At 40.6% G+C, this 6,853-nt stretch overlaps 1 pseudogene; it reads left to right on the top strand.

The window, feature by feature from the left end:
* The first annotated feature begins 966 nt into the window (after window positions 1-966).
* LOC141251099 (uncharacterized) lies at window positions 967-5,064 on the top strand (annotated as a pseudogene).
* The last annotated feature ends 1,789 nt before the right edge of the window (window positions 5,065-6,853 follow it).

Raw genomic sequence — 6,853 nt, 5'->3', positions numbered from 1 at the left:
AATGTACATTAAATATTTTTTAAAAATTGCACAGCACTTCCCCTATAATATGAACGTTACCCATTTTCAGCAGTGACTCGCAAACCTGTAAACGCTACCCACCATTCATAACATTTATCACATACACAAAATGCCCAAATGCAAAACACAAACACAATAGAAATGTCTTTCCTTCAAGGAAATCAAACCAATATAAATTAGAATTGACTTACATGAACATCTTTCGATTTCTGGTCAATGAAACGAGAGCGATCGTCTTTCTTCGTGTGCATGCGCACATGAAGCTCAGGGAGAGTCGGCTCCCGTCCAAGCTCCTTAGCCTATCACAAAAAACAATTGAGTACTAATAAAACTTAAAAGATTATATGTAAGAATATTTTTAAATCATACCAAACTCTTCATACGGTTGTTGCACACCATTCTCACCATGATGAATCATACAAAATACTCTCGCACAAACCCGTTAGTCATGACGTATAACTTCACTTCATCGACGCTTTGATAAAACGTATTTTGACATGTAGTCTTACTACATGGACACTTCATCCGATCACCGTCCATACACTCAGGATGTTGCACCACAAAACCATGAGCGTCATCAACCACCTGATGAGTCTACTCTTCAACTGATAATGAAGGAGCTTCAAAACATTAACAAGAAATTGGAGGGCCATGATAGTCTGCATGCTCAATATGCAAAGAATGTTCCTAGACCCTATGGTCACTTTCCGTGCCAAACCGAGGCCAATCCAAAAGGGCAAATCAATGATGTGTCCTTGAGGAGTGGGCGACAACTTGAGGATCCTAAGGTGGTGGATCTTAAGCAGAAAGGAGTAGCTATTGAAGACTCCGAAGAGGTTGTGGTCCAAGAGAAAGAGCAAAAGGAAGTGCCCAAGTATGTGCCACCAGCACCATTCAAGCCATGAGCGTCATCAACCACCTGATGAGTCTACTCTTCAACTGATAATGAAGGAGCTTCAAAACATTAACAAGAAATTGGAGGGCCATGATAGTCTGCATGCTCAATATGCAAAGAATGTTCCTAGACCCTATGGTCACCTTCCGGGCCAAACCGAGGCCAATCCAAAAGGGCAAATCAATGATGTGTCCTTGAGGAGTGGGCGACAACTTGAGGATCCTAAGGTGGTGGATCTTAAGCAGAAAGGAGTAGCTATTGAAGACTCCGAAGAGGTTGTGGTCCAAGAGAAAGAGCAAAAGGAAGTGCCCAAGTATGTGCCACCAGCACCATTCAAGCCTCCTCTTCCTTTCCCACAAAGGAGAGCCCAAGCTCATCTTGATCACCAATTTGGCAAATTTGTGGAGGTGTTGAAGAAACTTTGCATCAACATTCCCTTCACCGAAGCTCTCAAGCAAATGCCTACCTATGTGAAGTTCTTGAAGGAGATTTTATCCAACAAGAGAAGCCTTGATGATTATCACACTGTTGCTTTGAGTCAAGAATGTAGTGCTCTCATCCAAAACAAGTTGCCACCTAATCTTGAAGATCCGGGCAGCTTTAGTGTTCCTATGATGATAGGGAAGAGTACGTATAACGCTTTGTGTGATTTGGGTGCTAGTGTGAGCATCATTCCTCTTTCCATATGTAGGGAGCTTGATCTTGGAGAACCTAGACCGGTGAGGATGACTTTGCTTATGGCTGATAGATCTACGACTCATCCGATTGGTATTTTGGAAGACATTCCAATCCAGATCGGCAAGTTCTACATACCGATCGACTTCATTGTCCTTGATATTCCTGCCGATTCTCCTATTCCTATATTGGTGGGACGGCCCTTCTTAGCCACAGCAGGTGCTCTTATTTATGTGAAGCAAGGTGTTCTCTCCTTCCAAATTGGGGACGAGAAAATTGAATTCAACTTTCCTAATGTCGTTAAGCAACCTGTTTTTGAGGATGATGTTTCTAGCTTGGATGTGGTTGAAAAGGAAACCCAAGATTCTTTGATGGCTATTGTGATTGATGATCCATTGGAGTACTGTTTGACTAAGAGTGTGATTCCGGCTGACAATCTAGAGCTACTTGATGATGTGCTCTTAGATTTGGAGTCTACTTTAGATATGCCTGAGACCGTTGTTGAGACTCTATTTAGTGAGGACGTTTCCCCAAGCTTGAGAACCAAGAGGCACCAAAGGTGGAGTTCAAGACACTTCCATCCAATTTGAGGTATGAGTTCCTTGGACCTAATTCTACTTATCCCGTGATTATTAATGCTAGTCTAAGTTATTGTGAAATTGAGAAATTATTGCATGAACTTAGATTGCATAGGAAAGCCATAGGATATTCGATTGATGATCTAAAAGGAATTAGTCCCTCCATGTGCATGCATAGGATATTAATGGAAGATGACAATAAACCCACCATTGAGCATCAAAAAAGACTTAATCCTATCATGAAAGAAGTAGTGAAAAAGAAGTGCTTAAATTACTTGATGCTGGCATTATTTATCCTATTTCTGATAGTTCTTGGGTTAGTCCTGTTCATGTTGTGTCTAAGAAAGGGGGAATAACTGTTGTGAAAAATGATAAGAATGAATTGATTCCCACTAGAACTGTTACCGGTTGGAGAATGTGCATTGACTATAGGAAGTTGAACAAGGCCACTAGGAAAGATCATTTTCCACTTCCATTCATTGATCAAATGCTTGAAAGGTTATCTAAACATTCACACTTTTGTTATTTGGATGGTTATAGTGGATTCTTCCAAATCCCTATCATCCGGATGATCAAGAGAAGACCACATTCACATGCCCCTATGGCACTTTTGCCTATAGGAGGATGCCTTTTGGTCTATGTAATGCGTCGGGTACCTTTCAAAGATGCATGATGGCTATATTTTCTGATTTTATTGAGGATATTATGGAGGTGTTTATGGATGACTTCTCTGTTTATGGTACTTCTTTTGATACTTGCTTGACTAACTTGTCCCGAGTTCTACAACGGTGTGAAGAGGTTAACCTTGTCTTGAATTGGGAAAAATGTCATTTTAATCATGAACGAAGGGATTGTGTTAGGGCACTTGGTTTCTAACCGAGGTATCGAGGTTGACAAGGCCAAGATTGCGATCATAGAGAAGATGCCACCTCCAACATCGGTCAAGGGTGTGAGAAGTTTTCTTGGACATGCAGGGTTCTATTGGAGATTCATTAAGGATTTTTCCAAGATTTCAAAACCTCTCACTAACCTACTTTTAAAGGATGTTTCCTTTGAGTTTTCGGAAGAATGTCTTGATGCTTTTTTGCAGGTTGAAGGAGGCTTTGATTTCGGCTCCTATAATGCAACCTCCTGATTGGGATCTCCCATTTGAGCTGATGTGCGATGCAAGTGATCATGATGTGGGAGTTGTTCTTGGCCAAAGGAAGGATAAGAAGCTTCACGCTATCTATTATGCCAGTAGAACTCTTGATGGAGCTCATATGAATTATGCCACCACAGAAAAGGAGTTGCTTGCTATAGTGTTTACTTTTGAGAAGTTCAGGTCTTATTTGGTTGGTGCCAAAGTCATTGTCTACACCGACCATGCTGCTATCAGGTATCTCTTGAGCAAGAAGGAGGCGAAACCAAGACTAATTCGTTGGATTCTTCTTCTTCAAGAGTTTGACTTGGAGATTCGAGATAAGAAAGGTTCGGAGAATTTGGTTGTTGATCACCTCTCTAGATTGACTCCCGAACAGTTGGAGAGTACTAAGGATGAGCCTCCTATCGATGAATCATTTCCCGACAATCATTTATTCCAAATCACTGATGAGATATTGGCTCTTGCAAATTCTAAGTTGCCATGGTATGCTGATTTTGTCAATTACTTGGTTTGCAACGAGTTACCTCCCAATATGTCCTTTCAACAGAAGAAGAAAGTCATGTCTGATGTTCGGCACTACTATTGGGATGAGCCATTATTGTTCAAAAGGTGTGCGGATGGGGTGATTAGAAGATGTATTCCGGAGGAGGAAGTAGAGAGTGTTATTGCTCATTGTCACTCTCTACCATGCGGCGGTCATGCTAGCTCATCTAACACTACATCCAAGATTCTAAATTCCAGTCTCTATTGGCCTTCGATGTTTAAAGATGTGCACCGCTTTATTGCTTCTTGTGATGCTTGTCAGCGCACCGGTAATATTTCTAGAAGGAATGAGATGCCTTTGCAAAACATTCAGGAGGTTGAGATTTTTGATGTGTGGGGAATAGATTTCATGGGGCCTTTTTCGCCATCTTGGTCTAACAAGTACATTCTTGTGGCGGTCGATTATGTGTCTAAGTGGGTTGAAGCAATTGCCTTTCCAACAAATGACTCGAGGGTTGTGTCCAAGTTCTTCAACAAGGTAATATTTCCTAGATTTGGGACACCGAGAATTGTGATAAGTGATGGCGGTTTGCACTTCATTGAGAAGAAGTTTGAGGCTTTGCTGAAGAAGTATGGGGTAACTCACAAGGTTGCAACCCCTTACCATCCTCAAACAAGTGGTCAAGTTGAGGTATCTAACCGAGAGATCAAGAGTATATTGGAGAAAACTGTCTCCCGATCCCGTAAGGATTGGTCAATGAAGCTAGATGATGCTCTATGGGCATATAGGACGACTTTCAAGACTCCTATTGGCACCACCCCGTACCGGATTGTGTATGGGAAATCTTGTCATTTACTGGTAGAGTTGGAACACAAGGCTTATTGGGCAATCAAATTGTTCAATTACGACATGAAGGAAGCCGACGAGAAGAGAATGCTCCAGTTACAAGAGTTGGTAGAGCTACGGTTGGATGCTTATGAGAATGCTCGGATCTACAAGGAGCGTACTAAGAAATGGCATGACAAGCATATCGTTTCGAGAGAGTTTCATGAAGGTGATTTTGTCTTGCTCTTCAACTCGCGCTTACGACTCTTTCCGGGCAAGATGGAGTGGTCCGTTTCAAGTACGCAAGGTGTACCCACATGGTGCAATTGAGATATGGAGTGAAGAGACGGGACAATTCAAGGTGAATGGACAACGCTTGAAGAAGTACATCATTGGAGATCCATTCGAGAAGGTCGCTTCTCTCTACCTTGAGACAAGCTAGGGACGCAAGGACGGTCAAGCTAACGACCTTAAATAAAGCGCTTGGTGGGAGGCAACCCATCGGGCCTCTTCTCGGTGCCACACAACTAGCATTCCGTACATGACTATCGTCTTGGCACCACCATCACCATGGCTACCTCGGTTGCTAAGAGACTCATTTGGTGCCTCAATACCTGAAAATATTTTGTGAGTTTTTTCCCTCTTTCTTTTATCTTTATATTGGAGACAATGTAGAATTTAAGCTTGGGGAAGGGATAACCTCATGTTTAGATTTTGTTTGCATTTTAGTGTACGATTGACTTCATTTGCATTTCGTGTTACTTTGCATTTTTTATTTTTTTCTTTTCTCTTTTCTCATGCATAGCATTGCATATTTGCATTTGGATGTTGGATTATTCCCTTGTTTATTCCTTTTCGGGTACTTATAATGGTGCACTGACTGAAAATCTTTTTAATATGCTTTAGTTGTTAATATTACAATTGCGTTATGAGGATGATATGACTGATCACGCTTTTGACATTGACCTGAGCATGTGGACTTTGATTAACATTCGTTAGGACCGATACTATATTTGCATAAGTCTTCCATCTCATATTTTTATCATGTTGTTTATATTTCCTTCTTTCCTCTTCATATAAATAAAAAAAAGAGAACCCCGTGGGGTGTTGCTCGAGTGGTTGGCAGGGAGGAGTAGATCCTTGGCGTGGTAATTCCGATCGGGTTCGAAACATGCTGCTGACACTAATTGAGGCCATACTAGAGTGGTTGGCAGGGAGGAGTAGATCCTTGGCGTGGTAATTCCACTCGGGTTCGAAACATGCTGCTGCCACTAATTGAGGATATTCTTGATTGGAAAAAATGAATAAGTGAAGAAAAAGAAATGGAGCAACGTATGACAATGTGGTATTTCTTTGGTTGGGTTGTGACTATTGTGTTTATTGTGTTGAAACTAATGTTATCTTGTCATTGATTGAGAAGCATGCTAGGAAGGGATTTGTTTTCTGTTTGATCTTTCGTAATTATCGTCACTTGGATAGATACAATTTTTGTATATTTATTGGATTCACCAGTGATGTGCTTACTTGAGGACAAGCAAGATTAAGCTTGGAGGATTTGATAACGTCCATTTTGTACATATTTTAGAGTCTACTTGCATATTAGATTATCTCATTTGCATTCACATTTTATATGCTTTTATAGTTATTTTTGCATTATTTTGTGTTCGGAGTCTACACCAGCGCTTTTATGTGTTTCAGGTAATTTTTGGACAAATTAATACAAGAGCTTTGGAGTACCTTGGAGCGGAGCATGGGCCAAATATAATCGGACCTTACTTTGATGTGGCTGGCCCAATTAGAAGAAATGAATCTTGAATTGAAAAGTCTAAAAGAGGGAAGAGATTAGTCAACATGGGATTAATTCACAATGAATTAAATGGAGACCGTTACTATTTGAGGTTGATTAATAAAGGGGAGTTACATTGTTTTTTTAGGGGAGAATTTCTTTGACTTTCTTTTTGGAGTTTCTTGTTCTTGTTTTTTGGGGAGAGAAAAGGAGTCTTTCTTTGTTTTGGCTTTTGGGGGATTGAACATCAAGACGGAGTTATAAGCTAGCGTGTCTCGAAGATTCGGTATTATCGTTCTAGCCTATATCAACTTGGATTATCATTTTATGATGAGATTGAATTTATCTCTTTGGTTTTAATGAATAATCTATATATGTTGTTGGCTAGTTTAAATCTTGTGATTTCTTCGATCATGCTTGGCTAAACTCCGAGTTCTAAGGTTAT

Source organism: Phyllobates terribilis, unplaced genomic scaffold, assembly GCF_046119375.1.
Source record: "Phyllobates terribilis strain yellow unplaced genomic scaffold, ASM4611937v1 Scaffold_6622__1_contigs__length_43168, whole genome shotgun sequence".
NCBI classification, from domain to species: domain Eukaryota; kingdom Metazoa; phylum Chordata; class Amphibia; order Anura; family Dendrobatidae; genus Phyllobates; species Phyllobates terribilis.
Note: the sequence above shows the minus strand (reverse complement) of the source record. Positions and strands in the feature narration are given on the sequence as shown.